Source organism: Zingiber officinale, chromosome 5A (assembly GCF_018446385.1).
Source record: "Zingiber officinale cultivar Zhangliang chromosome 5A, Zo_v1.1, whole genome shotgun sequence".
NCBI classification, from domain to species: Eukaryota; Viridiplantae; Streptophyta; class Magnoliopsida; order Zingiberales; family Zingiberaceae; genus Zingiber; species Zingiber officinale.
Genome location: NC_055994.1, coordinates 91,477,065 through 91,499,185, shown reverse-complemented (window position 1 = coordinate 91,499,185; position 22,121 = coordinate 91,477,065).

Below are 22,121 nucleotides of genomic sequence, written 5' to 3'. Positions count from 1 at the left end.
CCACCTGCCTGAGTTGGGAAATGGCTGATGAGAAACCGACAAGAAGGAGGGATCTTTCTCCCCGAAACGAATAGAAACCCCCAAAAGGGCATTTCCCTATGGAAAAAGTTGCGATCGTAATACGAAATACCTGAGTGAAGCGAGCAAACCCCGCGTCGGCAAGCGAGCTTCGAGAACGACGGCGAAGATCGAAGTGCGGAACAAGGAGCCATCGACGGAGAAAGGGAAACACGCACAGCGGAAACGATCGAACAGTGAGCGTGAAGAGGATTCGTAAAAAGAGGAACCAGAAAGGCGGGATTCGGTACTCGAATGGGGACGCGCGGCGCATGTTCACTGGTGAGCTGACGCCCGGCGGCAAAAGACCACTTGGAAGCAATCGATTGCTCGTGCAACCCAAGCCACATGAATTAGAATAGGAAACATAAAAATAAAAAGATGTAGTTTAAATGTAAAACTTGACATGATAAAATAATATAAAAGTATGACAAAGAACTTATGTTGCTGAATTTTTTTGTTATAATAATAAGAAATTAGGCGATGATCTTTAAATCTTTAGGACCTTTATTTTATGTAGGAATCTAATATATTATCAGTCAATAAATTAAATCATAACAGATTAAGTCAATAAATCATAACGGATTAAGTTAAAAGTTCTATATACTAAATTTATATCTAATAATTTAAAATCTAATAATATTAATTAAGTTACATCATTTAATTTAATGAGTTTCAATATTACAAGTTTCTTAAATCACATGCAAACTAATCTTAAGAAATATTAAGGTATTGTAAATCTCTTAAATCATACGTAAATCTATCTTAACAAATATTAAATCCAACATGCCTTGCATACCTTCACCACCCCCACTCTGTCATTCATGGTCCATCTTTATTCTTTAAATTATGTAAATAAATCACGAGTTAAATTTATAACACATCACCAAGTGATTGGAAGATTTGATCTTGTCTGTGCAGGCAGTATCCCAATGCGACTCAAGTTGGATGATCTCACTTGTTGGTACAGGAAGCACCAGATGATCGAACATAAGTTTTAATTATAATAAATTAAAAAAATTCAAAGTTAAGATTTCTTATTGTTCTAATATATTTGATTGAGTGTACAGAAAAGTCCTAAATGATCTTAGGCAAAGTGAAAGTCCTAATTAAGGCTAAGTAAAGAAAGTCCTAGCTGCGATTAGACAATGAAGTTCTGGTCCGAGGAACTGGGCAAAGTCTTGGTAGGTCGAGGGCATCGGGCGAAATCCTAGGGTTGGGGATACTAGGTGAAAGCCCTAGTGGTCGCGGACACCAGGTGGAAGACTGAACAGATTAAGGTTCAGGGATCCAGCGGAAAGTCTTGAGGTCTCAGATGCTAAGCAAAAGGTGATCTGGAGTGTTGGTGCAATATCCCTTTGGTCAAGGTTGACCAAGTTGATTAAGCTTGAGCTGGCTCAAGTTTGAGTCTTGATGTTTGGGTTTTGATGTTTGATAATACATGGATATTGCAGGTATAATCGTTCGGTTGGGGAGATTGTTGGAGCAATTCCTCTCTGGTCAAGGTTTGACCAGGTTGATATGAAGAAGAGTCAAGTAGGTCAAGGTTGATTGGATACTTGATTGAAAACCTTGGTGAGTCAAACCAGACAGATCGAAAGTCCTGGTGAGTGAATCCAAACAGATTGAAAGACTTAGTGAGTGAAGCTAGGTGGCAGACCTAGTGAGTGAAGCTAGACAGTTAGAAAACCCTAGTGAGTGAAGTTAGGCAGTTGGAAATTCTGATGAGTGAAGCTAGGTGAAAGACCTAGTAAGTAAAGTTAGGTAATTGGAAAATCCTAATGAGTGAAACTAGGTGAAAGTCTTGGTGAGTGAAGTCAGGCAGATAGAAGTACTGGTGAGTGAAGCCGGACAGTGCAAAAATATGGTGAATGAAGCCAAGCACGTGGAAATTCAGGTGGGTCAAGGTTAACCGGACACCTGGTGTTGGAAAGTCCAAGTAAATCAAAGGGTTGACCGGATACTTAGCACGAGGAAATCCAAATGAGTCAAAGATGACCGGACATCTGGTGGTCCGTAAGTCCAAGTGGGTCATGGAGGACCGGACACTTGGCATGAGATCATGGTAAGTCCAAGTGGGATAAGGTTGATCGGACACTTGACACGAGAAGAACAATCCAAGTGGGTCAAAGGGTTGACCGAACACTTGGTGAAGAAGTCCCAACAGGTCAAGGTTGACCAGATATTAGGTAGAAGGAGTCCCTACATGTCACGGTTGACCGGATGTTGGGTTTGGAAACCTTGGACTTGAGTTTAGGCAAGTCAAGGTTGGGACAATCGGTCGACTGATCAATTGACCAAAGCCCAATCGATCAGTCGATCATTTGGGAGAGTGTTGCGACAAGCAGTGGTCCAATCGATCAGTCGATCGATTAGGAGCAATTATCGTGAGCACAAAGAGCTGCCCAATCGATCAGCCGATCGATTGGGGCCAGTTTTCTCGTGTGAACACCAGAAGCACAGAAGAAGGCTGAATCGATCAGTCGATCGATTCAGCCTCCCCAATCGATCGGGCGATCGATTGGGATTCAACCGTTGCACAGGATGCAGGCGATGTGGCTGCGATGGTAGGGATGTGACATATCAATCTGTAACGACCAGCCTTCTACTGACTAGGCTGTGAGGCCGATCACTACATTATGCTGTGCTAAATTACTATTGCGGAAATCTGGATTGATTAAAATTTTACTAAACTGATTACTGTAAAATCTGAACTTAATATTCTAGGTGTACCTAGGAGTTGTACACATGCTAGGGAAGATAATCTATGCCTCTCGGATGTCCTGCTAGCTGTAATCAGGCATTTCAATCGATCCATGAATCGATTGGGCTGTCGGATCGATCCAGTGATCGATCCAGCTTGATACCGGCACGGAGAAAACTCTGGATCGGTCGGCTGACCGATCCATAAGCTATATTGCTTCTGTATGCGGCTGGATCGGTCTACCGACCGATCCAGGAGTACACTGATCGGTCGGTAGACCGATCCAGTGGCTCACTGATCGGTCGGCTGACCGATCAGTGAGCTTCTGTACTCTCTGTTCGCATCTGGATCGGTCAGCTGACCGATCCAGTGGCACAACCCAATTCTGATCGATCTGTAGATCGATCTGGGTTTCTGATTTCGAATCAGAACCCCTGATTTCAGCACTATTTCGTGCCCAACTCATACACATCAAGTCTATAACAGCTAGAAACATTTTTAACATGTATTAGCTAACATTTTAAACATGATATCACGCATGATTCACTAATTCATGGCATGCAAATGTACTATGTGTAGAATAATAAGGTTCTAACAGTTAACTAATTTTGCTGAAAGTTCTAATGCATAAATAAAGCTTGTTAGATCACTAAGATCTTTTATTCCAAGTTCCTTCCACACACATCTTCATCGCATTGTCCTCCAGCCTCCGCTAGTCCATTTTCCCTTTACCTTTATCTGCAGTATAAGGAAAAAAGTATCTGTAAGCTTAAAGCTTAGTAAGAAACCATCTACCTCACTAAAACATGCATTCGATGCAATATACTTTTAAAACATGCTGTTTGAAAGTGCACTGATTAGACTGAAACATGGCATGTTATCATACATAGAAATCAAAGCTAGTCATGACATACTATCATCTAAACATGTGTAATAAAAGCTGAACATGAACACCAAAACATGGCATACAAAGCTAACCATAACTATCATGTGTAACAACAAGGAAAACTGAGCTGAACATGAATTAAACTAGTCTGGAACTGAATTCAAACTCAACTAACATAACTGATCTTTGTGAGTTTTGAAAAACTATAATATAATAGATTAAAATACATAATCATACTGCTAATGGGTCCGGCAACTGTACATGCTATACGCGCATCCTCAACTAAACCCGGGGTTGCAAATCCGGAATTTAGCAAGGTTTACTAGGTTATCTAAACCTAGGGACCGACTATGGGAGCCCAGCCCAATGGATATCTAATCACCACTACTGAAAATAAAATACTGAATCATAGCTAATTAATTTACCTTGCTTCTACTAGGTTATCTGAACCTAGAGGCGACTGTGGGTGCCCACCCATTGAACCGTAGTCCCATGTATGCTGTGGCAAGGCTAACTAAACTATTTAAATGCTTCTATTGCATTTACTGAGCTATTAAAATGCCTAAGTTGCATTTTTCTGTGCTAAATAATTTAATCGAACACTTAGTATGCACTAATTCGCATCCTTGTGCCGAAAGTCTACATATTACTAAACTAAAACATGGAATTCACACGGAAGCTACTTATACTGCAGGTGAGGGGTTTCTTACCTCTTGTGCGAAGATTCTTACAAATCTAAGCGCTAGGTTTTCCGAAAGAACGCTCTTCACGACGAACCGCTCGCGTCCACGTGCTCTTCTCGCGTCTAAGCGTTCCTCTCGCGGAGGGGAGCGTCCGCGTGTCGAAGTCGTCGCCAAAATTTGCCCTTGGAACCCTTGGGACGGAACCCTTGCTTGTTCTTGTGGTTGGCGCCGAGAGGAAGAGAGGAGAGGGAGGTGGCGTGAGGTTAGGGTGAGGAGGAGAAAAGTTACGTTAAAATAACTTTTCACTTATTAATTCCCTATTTATATTAAGTGGGTAATTTTGCCCAACTCCAATATAAATTTAATTGCCTCCCTTTTCTTTCAGCACGGCCCTGCTGGGTTCACTTGGTTACCATGGTTCACCATAAGTCATAGGACCCATAGGTCTCGGGTTCAATTCCCGCGTAAGCTATTTTCGTTTTCTATTTATTTTTGCTACTTCTGCTATTCTAAAAATTCCATAAAAATATTCTAAAATTCCAGAAAAATCATAGAATATTCCTAAAATAATTTTGAGAATTTTCGGGCGTTACAAAAGCAATTTAGTACTTCTGTCTCATGCTGGCTTCTGTCTCCCAAGTCGCCTCTTTTGCTGTGTGACTGTGCCAACTAACTTTGACTAATGGTACTTCCTTGTTCCGCAATTTCTTAACTGCTCGGTCTATTATCTGAATAGGCTGACTGTCATAGCTGAGGTCCTCACGGATTTGTACCGACTGGGGCTCAATCACCTGGGTGGCATCTGGGATATGCTTCTTCAGCATAGAGTCATGAAATATGTTGTGGACAGCTGACATTTCCTGGGGTAGCTCTAACTCATATGCTACCTTGCCCACTCTTCTGCTGATAAGGTATGGTCCCACGTATCTGGGACTTAGCTTGCCCTCCTTCCCAAAACGCATTACTCCCTTCATGGGAGCTACTCTGAGGAACACTGAATCCCCAACTGAAAACTCTAAAGGTCTGCGCCGTATATCAGCATAGCTTTTCTGGCGGCTTTGAGCTGTCTCTATCCTCTGGCGGATCTACTGTATAGCTGCTGTGGTATCTGCCACTAAATATGTCTGAAGTTCTAGCTCTTTCTGTTCACCACTCTCATACCAGCAGATTGGAGATCTACACCTCCGCCCATAGAGAGCCTCGTAAGGTGCCATACCGATAGTGGCCTGATAGCTGTTGTTGTATGCAAATTTTGCTAGACTCAGATATTTGCACCAACTTCCTTTGAAATCTAGGGCACATGCTCGGAGCATATCTTCCAGTACCTGATTTACCCACTCCGTCTGACCATCTGTCTGAGGATGGAAAGCTGTGCTGAACTTTAACTTCGTGCCCAAAATTGACTCGAAGTGTGATGTGAACCTACTATCTCTGTCTGAGATAATGGTTCGTGGGACTCCATGTAATCTGACGATCTCCTTGAGATACAACTGAGCTAACTGTTCCATGGAGTAGGATATCCTGATAGCTAAGAAGTGGGTTGATTTAGTCAACCTGTCGACTATTACCCAGATGGTATCAAAACCATTCGTGGTTCTGGGTAATCCCACTATGAAGTCCATAGAAATATCTTCCCACTTCCATTCTGGAATCTGGATAGGCTGCAAAACTCCTCCTGGTCTCTGATGTTCTGCCTTAACCCTCTGACAGGTTAGGCAGGTGCTGACATATCGCGCGATGTATCTCTTCATCCCAGGCCACCAAAAATGTTTCTTCAAGTCCTGATACATTTTGGTGGAGCCAGGATGCATCGCGTAGGGAGTCTTGCGAGCCTCATCTAAAATATTCCTTCTGAGTTTCTCCTGATCTGGAACACATAACCTGTCACCAAAATATAGTACCCCATTATCTGATATTCTAAACTCTCCACTCTCTGATGCTGCTAAATCTTGCTTGATTTTCTGAATTTCAGGATCATGTTCCTGAGCTGTCTAGATGTCACCAAGCAAGGTAGACTCTAATGTCATAGTAGAGAGCTGTCCGACTATGAGTTCGAGACCGAAATCTGTGATCTCCTTTTGTAGGGGCGGTGACATGGCTGCTAAAGATAATAGGGCAACGCTGGACTTTCTACTGAGGGCGTCTGCTACCCTATTTGCTTTTCCTGGGTGGTAGAGGATGTCTATGTCGTAGTCTTTGACCAGTTCTAGCCATCTGCGCTGTCGCATATTCAGATCTTTCTGAGTGAAGAAGTACTTCAGACTCTGATGATCTGTATACACTCTACACTGAGCTCCATACAAGTAATGTCTCCAAATCTTGAGAGTGAACACCACCGCTGCAAGCTCAAGGTCATGAGTGGGGTAATTCCTCTCATAATCCTTGAGTTGTCTGGAGGCGTAGGCGATTACCTTGCCATCTTGCATCAGTACGGCTCCTAGTCCCAACTTCGAGGCATCACTGTATATATCAAAGCTATCTGCGCTCTCTGGTAGCGTCAGAATAGGTGCACTGGTCAATCTCCTTTTCAGCTCGCTGAAACTGTTCTCACAGTCTTTTTGTTCTTTCTGGTAAGAGTTGTCAGTGGGGAGGCTATCCTGGAGAAGTCCTCTACGAATTTCCTGTAGTAACCTGCTAATCCCAGAAAGCTTCTGATCTCACTGGCGTTCTTGGGTCTTTTCCAGTTGCTCACAGCTTCTATCTTACTGGGGTCTACCATGATCCCATCCTTTGAGATGATGTGACCCAGGAAGGACACCTGATCTAACCAAAATTCACATTTTATGAACTTGGCGTATAGCTGATTCTGCTGAAGGGTCTGTAATACTGTTTTCAGGTGCTCTGCTTGTTCTTCCTGAGTTCTGGAATAGATAAGAATGTCATCGATGAACACGATAACGAACTTATCTAAATATTCCCTGAATACTTGGTTCATGAGATCCATGAAGGTAGCTGAAGCATTTGTCACGCCAAAGGGCATGACTACGAACTCGTAATGTCCGTATCTAGTCCTGAATGCTGTCTTGGGTATGCCCTGTTCTTTAACCTTCACCTGATGATAACCTGATCCAAGGTCTATTTTAGAGAACACTGCTGCTCCCTTTAGCTGATCAAACATGTCATCTATTCTGGGAAGAGGATACCTGTTCTTGATCGTGACTTAGTTCAGTGCCCGGTAATCTATACACAGGCGCATGCTCCCTTCCTTTTTCTTCACAAACAATACAGGTGCTCCCCATGGTGAGTGACTAGGGCATATGAAACCTTTGTCAAGCAGCTCCTGTAGTTGCTCATGAAGTTCCTTCAGTTCTGTTGGAGCCATGCGATAAGGCGCTTTGGAGATAGGATTGGTACCGGGAATGAGCTCTATCTCAAATTCTATCTCTCTGTCTAGTGCTAAGCCTGGTAACTCTTCAGGGAAGACTGCTGGGTAGTCACATACGACTTGGACCTCTGCTAGCTGTCGGTCCTTGTCCTGACTGGTACTGACTACGTGTGCTAAAAATCCCGTACCTCCTGAATCCATTAACTTCTGTGCCTTCATAGCTGAGAGAAATTTCTTGGCTTTTCTCTTGGGTTCTCTGATAAACTCGAACTGTGCTTCTGCTTCAGGTTGGAATACGACTTTCTGCTTACGGCAGTCGATGGAGGCACCGTATCTGATCAAGAAGTCCATTCCGAAGATGACATCGTAGTCCGTCATATTTAGCACTATCAGATCACAAAAGAGTTCTCTGTCTGCTATAATGACTGGCGCGGCTCTGAGCCAGTGCGTGGATGCCATAATTTCTCCTGACGGTAGCGTTGTCAGAAACTGACTACTGAGTACCTCTGGGGGTATCACTAATTTCTTTGCAAATGCCTTGGATATATATGAATGGGTTGCCCCAGTATCGAATAAGACAGTTGTGCTTTGCTGTAAATTACTAATATGACCTGTGATAACTGTCGAGGCATTTGCTACGTCCTCTCTGGTGAGTGAGTAAATCCTCGCATTGGTCGTAGCTGGAGGGGCTTCTAGTCTGCCCTGGCTGATGTGTGGACCTTCTAAAACAGCCTGCATCTGATGCAACTGTGCTGGCTTGGCTTCGTACTGGATCGGTTGTGGTGGAGGGAAAATGGCCTTGTTCGGACACTGCTTGGCCATATGCCCTTCCTGTCCGCATTCGAAGCATCCTCGTGTGCCCTTACGACAAATTCCAGGGTGGAATTTCCCACAAGTAGCACACTTTGGATAGCTCGGTTGTTTACTAGCTGGTCCTCCCTTTGGGTAACTCCCTGGTTTGCGCTTGTTGCTGGAGTTCCCTTTCCCGTTGGAGCTGTGGCCTTGTTGTTTCTGAGTGCCTGAACCTCCTTGACCTTTAGATTCTGAGAGGACTTGCCTCTGCTGCTTGATACTGTTCTGGTAGTGCTCGGTGGTCAGAGCACTGCTGACTAGTTCTTCGGTGGTTTGCGGCCTATGAACGCCGCCAGCCACGCTCATTGCTATTTCCGGCCTCAGCATCTTGAGCATCAACCGGACTCGTTCTTTCTCTGTGCTGACTAGTTCAGGGCATAGACGAGCCAATCTGTTGAATTTCTTCACGGCTTCCTCCACTGAAAGGTTGCCCTGACGAAACTCAGTGAACTCGTCGTAGTGGCGGTTTGTAACCCGCATGTGAAAGAATTCCTCAAAGAATTCCTTCTCGAAGTCATCCCATGTCATCTGGTTTACTGGGCGCTTCGCTCTAATTCTCTCCCACCACATACGTGCATCTCCTGTCAGACAGAAGGAGGCGCACTTCACCTTCTCATGTTCTGGCTAGTCCAGAAGCTCCATCGTACTCTCTAGTGTTTTGAACCAGGCCTGTGCATCCCATGGTTCGTTGGTGCTTGAGAAATTCTCTGGCTTGACTCTCTGCCACTGGATCAGATAGGCTTCTCTCTGTGTTCCTGCTGCTGGAGCTACTGGCGCTGCAGGCTGGACTGGTGGAACCTCTAAGACTACTGGTGTCACTAAGTTTGGTTCCGGGGTGACTGTGGGAGTATTCTGCTGATTAGCCTTTAAGGTGGCTATTTCCTGTTGCTGCTCAGCTAGCTGCTGCTGTAACTGACACTGAACTGCCTGCCTCATGCTGGGGCTCAGTAGCTGGTGCCCTTCTAGCCGGGCGTCCTCGTGCCATTCTAGAGACATAGAGGACATACATGACTAACACAAGCATAATAGAGTAACTATTGTTATCATGTTAACTACTATCATAAACAAGCATGCTTTAGTTATATCTGAACATGAAAACAAGAAACATAACGAAAGTGAGAGATGATCTTACTTGGAGACTGCAGGTTCAATGCTGATGTGTGTGTAGGAAGTATGGAAACTGCTCTGATACCACTCTGTAACGACCCGCCTTCTACTGACTAGGCTGTGAGGCCGATCGCTACATTATGCTGTGCTAAATTACTATTGTGGAAATCTGGATTGATTAAAATTTTACTAAATTGATTACTGTAAAACCTGAACTTAATATTCTAGGTGTACCTAGGAGTTGTACACATGCTAGGGAAGATAATCTATGCCTCTCGGATGTCCTTCTACCTGTAATCAGGCATTTCAATCGATCCATGAATCGATTGGGCTGTCGGATCGATCCAGTGATCGGTCCAGCTTGATACCGGCACGGAGAAAACTTTGGATCGGTCGGCTGACCGATCCATAAGCTATATTGCTTCTGTATGCGGCTGGATCGGTCTACCGACCGATCCAGTGGCTCACTGATCGGTTGGCTGACCGATCAGTGAGCTTCTGTACTCTCTGTTCGCATCTGGATGGTCAGCTGACCGATCCAGTGACACAACCCAATTCTGATCGATCTGTAGATCGATCTGGGTTTCTGATTTCGAATCAGAACCCCTGGTTTCAGCACTATTTCGTGCCCAACTCATACACATCACGTCTATAACAGCTAGAAACATTTTTAACATGTATTAGCTAACATTTTAAACATGATATCACACATGATTCACTAATTCATGGCATGCAAATGTACTATGTGTAGAATAATAAGGTTCTAACAGTTAACTAATTTTGCTGAAAGTTCTAATGCATAAATAAAGCTTGTTAGATCACTAAGATCTTTTATTCCAAGTTCCTTCCACACACATCTTCATCGCATTGTCCTCCAGCCTCCGCTAGTCCATTTTCCCTTTACCTTTATCTGCAGTATAAGGAAAAAAGTATCTGTAAGCTTAAAGCTTAGTAAGAAACCATCTACCTCACTAAAACATGCATTCGATGCTGTTGGAACCCCAAGGTTGTTTTGGTGTGATCAACAAGTTAAGTTAGGTCCTGCGTTGTTTCTAACCTTGTGTCTAAGTGTGCAGGAGCTTAGGAGCATAGGTACTCGAGCGGAAGACGTAGCTAGCGAGAAGGACGGCACGCGGTGCGTCCGAGGGACGAGGTGCTGCGGAAGAGTACACCGGTGGACGAGAAGGAAGTGCGCGCGGTGGTTCCGAGGTACGAAAGCCAGAGCGGAAGATTGCTCGGGGAGCAAGAGACGCAGCTAGCACGAAGGTCGGCACGGGGTGCGACCAAGGGACGAAGTCTGCGGATGAGTACGCTGGTGGACGAGAAGAGACACGCGGCAATTCTGAGGGACGAGAAGCCGGAGGGAAGCACGCACGAGAAGACCGGAAGATGGGTTCGGGTGAGCCCTATTCCGGATGTCAGAGATTACCCAAGCAAGCGGAGCCGGACCAAAAGTCAACTGGGTTGACTTTTGGCTCCGGGGCTCCCGGAACTGTCCGGGGCGCCCGGAGCTGTCCGGGGCGCCCGGAACCCTTCGGGGCGCCTGGAAGTGACTTTTTCACAGGATCAAGCTTTGACTCGATCCAACCGTTGGGGGATAAATTTTATCCCCCCCAGGGCGCCCGGAACCCTTCCAGGCGCCCCGACCAAGGCTATAAATATAGCCTTGGTCTAGAAGCTTTTCAACGATCACGATCATTCTATTTCCAAACACTTGTATGCTTTAGTTGTAGTTAAGCTTCTGTTTTCTGTGCCTAAACGCTGTAAGAGGCTTCTCCGCCTGAAGGAGGTTTTGAGCTTAATCTTCCTTGGATTAACAACCACATCGGTTGTAACCAAGTAAACATTTGGTGCCTCGTCTTTTCTTTTATGCTTCTATTTATCTGCTTAATTCATTTTACAAGTGTTAGCTTAATCGTTCGAGTAAGGGTTGTCTGTTTTTAATTGACAGGTTATTTACCAACCCTTCTAGCCGGCCCAAGGGTCCTACAAGTGGTATCAGAGCCGATACGCCTCAGAAGGACTAACCTTCGTCTGAAGCAACAATGGCCGGAGCTAGCGACTACCCACCAACATTCGAGGGGGAGCTTTCTTCATGGAAGCAACAAATGAAGGTATTTCTTAACTCTGATATTGGTATTTCTCTAATAATGAAAACAGGTTATGAGTCACCGAAAGACACGAACGGAGAGAAAATCGGCATACGCCTCTGGAACGAGAAGCAACGTGAAGAGTCCATGGCGAATGCTCGGGCAGAGTTTCACATTCTAAGCGCAATACCAACTAAAGATTTTGACAGAGTCGGAGAGTACAAAAGCGCGATAGAACTTTGGGAAAAGTTCTTAATGCTCTATGAAGAACCGGTTGAAGTCGTCTCCTCAATAGACATCGAGCCGTCATCAGAAGAATCCGAGACGAAAGAAATTACAAAGACAACCCCAACAACCGAAGTACATCCCGACATCGATGAAGGGGGAGAATCTTTGGAAGAAATTAATTCAACAGGGGGAGAACCAACGACCAAAAAGGTAAGTCAGGTATGGTCTCCATCTTCTAATCAATTGGTTAAACCAGTCGAAAAGCTGCCTAAAGATTTTTTCGAATTAGAAATTGATTCATCAAAAGAGATTTTCGGTTCAGAAAAACTTTTGTATAACAAATCTTGCAAACTAGATTCTTGAGAATTAAGTACTTTATCAAAAGATTTATTTCCAAATATGTTATCGAAAGAATTTTTCGGATTAAGAGATCGACTGTTAAAAGATATTTGCAAGTTAGAATTTTTATCGTCAAATTCTTGCAAATCACAAAATAGTCTTTCGAACGAATTTTGCACCTTTCCAAAAGAACTTCTTATATTGTCAAAAAATTTTATCAAGTTAAAATTTATGCTATTCAAATATTTTTGTGAAGTAAAAATTCAAAAAATAGAAATTAACATGATACAAATTTTTACATGTTTAATACTTGCGGTTTTAAATCTGAAAAAGATTGATTTAAGAAATTATGATAAGTTAAAATGAAAATTTAAAACTTTCTGATAAATAGAATTAAGAACTAAATAAATAAATAAATGCATAGAAATTTTTTTTTAATGTTTAAATTTTCTTGCATAAAAGTCTTTTTGGGCTTAGAAAGTTTTTTTTTTTTAACTTAGAAACTTTTCAAAAAGCTATTGTTGACTTAGAAATATTTTAACAGATAACTTTTCAAAATTTCCTAAGTCTTTAAACCCTTAGAATTTTAAACCCCATTTTATTGTGATCAAAGGGGGAGAAGGAAAGTATAAGTCTAGGGGGAGGTACAAATTGAAAATTAAAAATTTTCGAAATTTAATTTTTTCTATCTTGTTGCACATTATTGCAATAAATTGTTTAATTTCATATCTATTTTTGACCCTATCTTAACTTGGGTTGATCACACCAAAAAGGGGGAGATTGTTGGAACCCCAAGATTGTTTTGGTGTGATCAACAAGTTAAGTTAGGTCCTGCATTGTTTCTAACCTTGTGTCTAAGTGTGCAGGAGCTTAGGAGCGCAGGTACTCGAGTGCAAGACGCAGCTAGCGAGAAGGACGGCACGCGGTGCGTCCGAGGGACAAGGTGCTGCGGAAGAGTACACCGGCGGACGAGAAGGTAGTGCGCGCGGTGGTTCCGAGGTACGAAAGCCAGAGCGGAAGATTGCTCGGGGAGCAAGAGACGCAGCTAGGCGGGGTGCGACCGAGGGACTAAGTCTGCGGATGAGTACGGCTGGTGGACGAGAAGGGACACGCGGCAATTCCGAGGGACGAAGCCGGAGGGAACACACGAGAAGACCGGAAGATGGGTTCGGTGAGCCCTATTTCGAAGCGGAGCCGGAGCAGAAAGACCCGGATCGAGGCGAGCTGAACCGGAGAAGAGAGCACGGACCAAAAGTCAACTGGGTTGACTTTTGGCTCCAGGGCGCCCGGAACTGTCCGGGGCGCCCGGAGCTGCCTGGGGCGCCCGGAACTGTCTGGGGCGCCCAGAAGTGACTTTTTCAAAGGATCGAGCTTTGACTCGATCCAACCGTTGGGGGATAAATTTTATCCCCCCCCCCAGGGCGCCTGGAACCCTTCCAGGCGCCCCGACCAAGGCTATAAATATAGCCTTGGTCTAGAAGCTTTTCAACGATCACGATCATTCTATTTCCAAACACTTGTATGCTTTAGTTGTAGTTAAGCTTCTGTTTTCTGTGCCTAAACGCTGTAAGAGGCTTCTCCGCCTGAAGAAGGTTTTGAGCTTAATCTTCCTTGGATTAACAACCACATCGGTTGTAACCAAGTAAACATTTGGTGCCTCATCTTTTCTTTTATGCTTCTATTTATCTGCTTAATTCATTTTACAAGTGTTAGCTTAATCGTTCGAGGAAGGGTTGTCTGTTTTTAATTGACAGGTTATTTACCAACCCTTCTAGCCGGCCCAACGGTCCTACAGATGCAATATGCTTTTAAAACATGCTGTTTGAAAGTGCACTGATTAGACTGAAACATGGCATGTTATCATACATAGAAATCAAAGCTAGTCATGACATACTATCATCTAAACATGCGTAATAAAAGCTGAACATGAACACCAAAACATGGCATACAAAGCTAACCATAACTATCATGTGTAGCAACAAGGAAAACTGAGCTGAACATGAATTAAACTAGTCTGGAACTGAATTCAAACTCAACTAACATAACTGATCTTTGTGAGTTTTGAAAAACTATAATATAATAGATTAAAATACATAATCATATTGCTAATGGGCCCGACAACTGTACATGCTATGCGCGCATCCTCAACTAAACCCGGGGTTGCAAATCCCAAATTTAGCAAGGTTTACTAGGTTATCTAAACCTAGGGACCGACTATGGGAGCCCAGCCCAATGGATATCTAATCCTGTACAGTGCCACTACTGAAAATAAAATACTGAATCATAGCTAATTAATTTACCTTGCTTCTACTAGGTTATCTGAACCTAGAGGCGACTGTGGGTGCCCACCCATTGGACCGTAGTCCCATGTATGCTGTGGCAAGGCTAACTAAACTATTTAAATGCTCCTATTGCATTTACTGAGCTATTAAAATGCCTAAGTTGCATTTTTCTGTGCTAAATAATTTAATCGAACACTTAGTATGCACTAATTCGCATCCTTGTGCCGAAAGTCTACATATTACTAAACTAAAACATGGAATTCACACGGAAGCTACTTATACTGCAGGTGAGGGGTTTCTTACCTCTTGTGCGAAGATTCTTACAAATCTAAGCGCTAGGTTTTCCGAAAGAACGCTCTTCACGACGAACCGCTCGCGTCCACGTGCTCTTCTCGCGTCTAAGCATTCCTCTCGCGGAGGGGAGCGTCCACGTGTCGAAGTCGTCGCCAGAATTTGCCCTTGGAACCCTTGGGACGGAACCCTTGCTTGTTCTTGGGGTTGGCGCCGAGAGGAAGAGAGGAAAGGGAGGCGGCGTGAGGTTAGGGTGAGGAGGAGAAAAGTTACGTTAAAATAACTTTTCACTTATTAATTCCCTATTTATATTAAGTGGGTAATTTTGCCCAACTCCAATATAAATTTAATTGCCTCCCTTTTCTTTCAGCACGGCCCTGCTGGGTTCACTTGGTTACCATGGTTCACCACAAGTCATAGGACCCATAGGTCTCGGGTTCAATTCCCGCGTAAGCTATTTTCGTTTTCTATTTATTTTTGCTACTTCTGCTATTCTAAAAATTCCATAAAAATATTCTAAAATTCCAGAAAAATCATAGAATATTCCTAAAATAATTTTGTGAATTTTCGGGTGTTACACAATCAATTGGGACGAAGCCCAATCAATTGGGACGAAGCCCAATCAATTGGGAGCCGCAAGAACGCACAGTATATAGCCGTTACGAGCATTTTTCTTAGCAGCTTTCACGCGCGATTCTTCCCGATTCTTCACACGATTTCTTCACTATTCATAGCCAGCTCTTAGAAGCTCTTGGTGGCAAGTGCTGGTGCACTTTTAAGGTTCAAGAGGCAACAACAAGCGACAAGTAAGCAAGAAGAGAGAGTTTTTCATTTGTATTCATTGTATTTTTTCTTCTTGTGTTGAGTTGTTGTATGTGTGAGTGTTGTACGAAGTTTCTCTACCTCCGACAATTACTGAGAAAGAGTATTTTTATTAGTGGAGTGAGTGTCATGTGTGGATCCTTTGATTAGTCACCTCTTCTTGAGATCGATACCAAGTAAATCTACTTGTTAGCGTTGTGAGTGTGTTTTTTTGTTCCTTATTCCGCTGCACATCATCGAAGAAGCACGTCACCTCTAGCATAAATCGACCCAAATATGGAGGATCGGTCTGGTAAAAGGTAAACTCTCATGAGAAAAGTAGTCAGACCAAATAGTCCGAAGGCTATCAAAATTATTCTATTTTATATACTATTATCTAGACTAACTCTTTTTTATAAGAAAACAAAGGCTGAAAAAAAATGGTCCAAGCGCCCTAGAGGGCTCCGGGCACTTGAACTCCGAGCGCCTGTGTAACGCCCCGCCCCTCCTGCTAAGGGGGCGGGGGTTACTTAGACATACATACCTACTTACTACAGCGGAAGTCTTACTTAGAGAATTTAAAAACTTTTCCTTACTTTAAAATAACCATGGACATAAAAAAAAATCACATAGCATACTTAACATGATTTTTGAGTCATAATACCCAAACACATACTTAATGTCATGGAGTCATAAAGTAATAACATAAACATGGCATATTTCTTATTAAACAAAAGCAGGTCTTTCCCTTTAGCCAAGCCACTACCACACACATCCTTCTAGCCCATCCTGCTGCTCCCCTAGTTCATCCATTCCTTGCCTTTATCTGTGGTACAAGGAAGTAAGCTGTGAGCACTCATGGCTCAGTAAATTCCTTTCCTACTCACAAAAACCGTATAGCATATCAAAATCACAAGTCAAAATGCATGGAGACAAATTTATCATATCAAGCAGCATATCATGGTATATCGTAACATAATCATCATAAAGTAGCATGGCATATTCTAACATGAACATCATGTAGGACCGTTAGATTCGATAGAGGGGGGGGGGTGAATATCGATTCGAAAATATCGAGTATAAGCGCAGCGGAAAAGTAAAGTAGACACAGGGTTTTTTTACTTCGTTCGGAGCCTGTGACGACTCCTACTCGAAGGCCCGTACTCCTTGAGTACTTTCGTTGGGAAATTCACTAGCAATTCGGATAATTACAATTTAGGTACAAAAAGATGCTAATGAAAAGAAAAACAAAGCTGTACCGACAGACAAGGAATTTAAAAGACCGGGAACGTGTCGTCGGAGCTTTGTGAGCGTCGTTGGAGCGCAGAGCAGCAAAGCGAGTAATCTCAGAGTTCTCAGATGTGAAAGATGATTATGAAGCTCCTGCTTGGGGCTTCTTTTATATGTTACTCCGAGTGCCTGGATTCCTTCCGGGCGCTTGGAATGTGACGTAACTGCTCAAATCGAGATGCTCCACGTGGTGACGACTTGGCCTGGATATAATTTTCTTTCCGGGCGCCCGGATCCCCTCCGGGCGCCCGGATCCCTTCTGGGCGCCCGGATCCCCTCCGGGCGCCCGGACCACCTTGTTCCAGAAAACTCTCTTTTCCTGCAAAACAAAGTTAGTCCGAGGCAATATATATCCTGCAAAATAGATTGTTAGCACATTTATGAATTAGCACAAATAGTATGACTTAGATTCCGTCTTTCCGAGACCGGAATCTAGTCACGATCTCGACTTAGACATCCGAAATGGATCTAAGCCGGATCGACGCCTAATGTTCCCTTCCCGGGAACGCGTCCTCGCAGTCACTCCCCTCTAGTGACTTACCTCACTTACCTGCCAGACGTCCGGTCAGCCCTTCGACCCGTCTGGACTTCTCGCCAGCTATCCGGTCAGCCTGTCGACCTAGCTGGACTTCTTGCCAAGCGTCCGGTCAGCCCGTCGACCCGCTTGGACTTCTTGCCAGCTATCCGGTCAGCCCGTCGACCTAGCTGGACTTCGTGCCAGACATCCGGTCAGCCCGTCGACCTGTCTGGACTTATCCTGCACACTCAATCAAAGTGTCAGACAACAACAAAACTAACTTAACCTATTTGTCATTCATCAAAACCTAGGTTAGACCGTTAGTGCTACCCGCACCAACAATCTCCCCCTTTTTGATGAAATGACAACCTGGTTAAGTTAGTGAAATGAATAAAATCGGTACATGGTAGTTAGTTTTAGTGTTTTCAATTTGGTTTAGCTAACTTAACCACCTAACCCTCCCCCTTTGACATTCATCAAAAATAGGCAAGGATAAACAAGCATAGTATAGAGTTACTGTAAAAATTTAAGAAACAGCTAATTTTGGAGAATATCTAAGTCTGATTCAAAATTCAAAGATACTGATAAACGCACAATTTAAAACAAAAAAAATGGTCAAGTTGACTTGGGGGAGTCAAGTTTAAATTTTAAAAAGTATAAGTTTAAAATTTGATTTTTCAAAACAAAGCAAGAATTAAACAAGTAAAATTAATTTTTCAAGAAGTAAAATTTTAGCCAAAATAATTTTGTTAAGGCTAATTTGATAAAAGCTAAGTTTGGAAAGTTTAATTTTCAAGCATATGTTACAAAACTGAATAAGTTTAAATTTGCAATATTCAACTTTTAAAATCAGGTTTAAAAATTAGGTGGGATTAAACTTCCAAGTTTTTCAAACACTTAGTTAATTTTAACTTTTTGAAAACTGGTGTTGAAAAATAAGTTAGTTTTAAAATAAATGTACAAAAGTATTTTTAAACACACAAAATTTTAATTAATTTCTCCCCCTGAACTTGATACTTAAAATTAAACAGCTGTCTAACCAATTAGGTACTAACTAACTATCAGAAGATAGTAGCTTTCACTTGGTTAGTCAGATTAAGTTGATTATAAGCAGTCAGTGTTTGACTTGACTGATTAACTTAATCTGATTAATGTATGATTTGTATTTAACGTCCAGACTTATGCTGATGCACTAAATTAAGCATCTTAAATCCAGACAGTTGGCCTATGCATCTCACCCCTTTCTATGTTTGTCAAACACAAGCAAGGTAAACCTAAGGTGTTGGTGAGATGCTCAAAAACTAGTCCTATGGGTACATGCTTTCTAGGGATTCAAAACTAGTCTAAGGCCAAAACTATTTTTGAAAATCTAAAACTGGAAAGTTTTGAAAACAAACAAGTTTAACTTATAATTTGAAAACAATTATTTTTGGAAACAATTTTGAAAAATCCTAGTCTATTAAGCACATCCCTAATTTTTGACGTAAGTTGCTAAATTCACTTTCAGGGAGTGGCTTTGTGAAAATGTCAGCTAAATTTGATTTGGACTCAATGTATTTGAGTTCAATATCACCTTTAGTAACATGATCCCTGATAAAGTGGTGTCTAATTTCAATATGTTTGGTTCTTGAATGATGCACATGTTTGGTTCTTGAATGATGCACAGGGTTCTTGGTTAAGTTAATTGAGCTTATATTGTCAATTAATACTTTTACATTTGTGATATTTAAGTTGAAATCTTTTAGAGTATGCATCATCCATAATAATTGTGCAATACATTCGCCTATAGCTATGTATTCTGACTCAGTTGTAGATAGAGCAACACAATGTTGCTTTCTACTAAACCAGCTGACAAGTGATGAACCTAATAATTGACATCCACCACTTGTGCTTTTGCGGTCTAATTTACATCCAGCATAATCTGAGTCAGAATACCCTATTAGTTAAAAATTATTTGTCCTAGGATACCAAATTCCTACATTTGTTGCTCCCTTAAGATATCTAAAAATTCTTTTAACTTGTGTCAAATGGGATTCCTTAGCACAGGTTTGGTATCTAGCACACATACTAACTGCAAATAAAATATCAAGTTAAGTACAGTAGGCTACCTATTGCACTCCTATAATATTTTAAATCAATTGATTTTCCATTTGGGTCATTGTCTAAGATTGTGTTTACTGCCATAGGTGTTTTTATTTCTTTTGTATTTTCCATTCCGAATTTTTTAAGTAAGTCTTTAGTATATTTATGTTGATAAATATAATTTTCTTCATTTGTTTGTTTGATTTGTAATCCTAAGAAATAAGTTAATTTTCCTACTAAGCTCATTTCAAATTCTTTTTCCATTAGATTAATAAATTCTTCTAAAAATTCTGAATTTGTTGAACCAAATATTATATCATCTACGTATATTTGTGCAATAAATATGTCTGTATTTAATGATTTAACAAACAAGGTTGGGTCAATTTGACCTTGGTTGAATCCTTTAGATGTTAAGTACGATGTTAGCCTTTCATACCATGCCCTGGGTGCTTGTTTAAGTCCACATAATGCTTTCTTTAACTTAAAAACATAATCATGGTGTTCTAGACTTTCAAACCCAGGAGGCTGACCTACATAAACTTCTTCTTTAATTAGTCCATTAAGAAAGGCAGACTTAACATCCATTTGGTATAGTTTAAATCCCTTGTGTGCTGCATAACTTAGTAACATTCTAATGGATTCTAATCTGGCTACTGGGGCATAGGTTTCATCATAGTCAAGTCCTTCAACCTGACTAAACCCTTTGGCAACTAGCCTAGCTTTATTTCTAGTAATTTCCCCAGTTTCACTTAATTTGTTTCTGAATACCCATTTTGTTTCTATTATTTTCTTATTCTTAGGTGGTGGTACTAGGTCCCAAACTTCATTACGCTCAAATTGGGCTAGTTCTTCTTGCATAGCTATAATCCAGTCTGGGTCTAGTAGGGATTCATCCATAGTTTTGGGTTCAATTTTTGAAATTAGAGAAATTTGACTTAGGTTTCTAAAGGATGATCTGGTTTGAACTCTCAAGTCTGGGTCACCAATTATTTGATCAGTTGGATGGTTAGGATTTACTCTTATAGTTCTAGGGGGTTCATTTTCTTGATTGTGTTCATCTTCTTCATAGTCTAGGGATTGATTATTTTCTTCAGAATTATTAATTTCAGTAGGTTGAAGTTGAGTTTGTCCTTGGGTTTCTTCAAATTTTACATTTGTGGTTTCCTCGATTTTTAGCGTAATTTTATTATATATTCTGTAACCCCTACTGTTTAGAGAATATCCTACAAAAATTCCATTTTCTACTTTAGAGGTGAATTTTCCTAAATGTTCTCTAGTATTTAGGATGAAGGCTGGACACCCAAATACTTTAAAATATTTTATGTTGGGTTGTTTGTTATAAAATATCTCAAAGAAGGTTTTATTATGTCTTTTATTTAATGTTGTTCTATTTTGCACATAGCAGGCTGTGCTAACAGCTTCTGCCCAGAAATATTTAGGTAGGTTATATTCATTTAACATGGTTCTAGAGGCTTCTAGTAAGGTTCTATTTTTTCTTTCTACAATTCCATTTTGTTGGGGGTTTTAGGACATGAAAATTCGTGATGGTAGCCATTTTCAAGATAGAATTTGTTAAAATTATGATTTTTAAATTCTCCCCCATTGTCACTCCTAATTCTTTTAATTTTAATATCTTTTTCGTTTTCAATTTGTTTGCAGAAGTTTATAAAGATTTCAAAAGTTTCATCTTTATGTTTTAAGAATTTTACCCAAGTAAATCTAGAATAATCATCTATAATTACTAAATAATATAAGTTTCCATTTATAGATTTGACTCCATGGGAGTCAAAAAGGTCTAAATGTAGAAGTTCTAATATTGAGTTAGTTTGTGGCTGATTTGTTTGTTTGTGAGTGGATTTAGTTTGTTTACCTTGTTGACAAGCATTACATATGGTTGAATCTAAGTTAGGTAATTTTGGTAAGCCTCTCACAAGTCCATTTAGTTTACTTATATTTCTAAAGTTGGTGTGAGACATCCGCCTATGCCATAACCAAGTTTCTTCTTTTTGTATTAAATAACACTTAATGGAAGAAGTGGTTAGGTTGATGGCATAGATGTTGTCTTTGTTAGAGTGTATACTAAAAGCCTAGCTTTTGGTATAAACATTTATCTAGAAATAAGAATCACATTGGTCAAATGTCTATATTTGTGATAAATGTAGTTGTTCAATTAATTTATATTGTAGATAACATGGTGTGTGGTGTCACACACAGAGGATCATGTTATCAGTACCTTATAAATTATAAACAGTAGCTCACGACCAAAATGGAAAGGAACAAACCATTAGAAGGTCGTAGTGTAATTAGGTATCAGTTTATCTTGACTGTATAATTACACTAGTACACTTAGAGTGTATTGAGTAGGACCATTTGAGGTCGTTTCTTTTATACTGATTTTATAAAGAAACAAAGACCTCGGTTATTATGGAAGTGTGTGCTCTTAATCCTAATATAATAACAAGCACATATATTTGATATTTATTTCTTTAATTTATCAAAGGGTGAGATTTAGTTCGATGAATCAATAAGCCCGATAAGTTGGGAAATGGTATCACTTATAGTGTGTGTTGTTGATTATAGAAGGAAA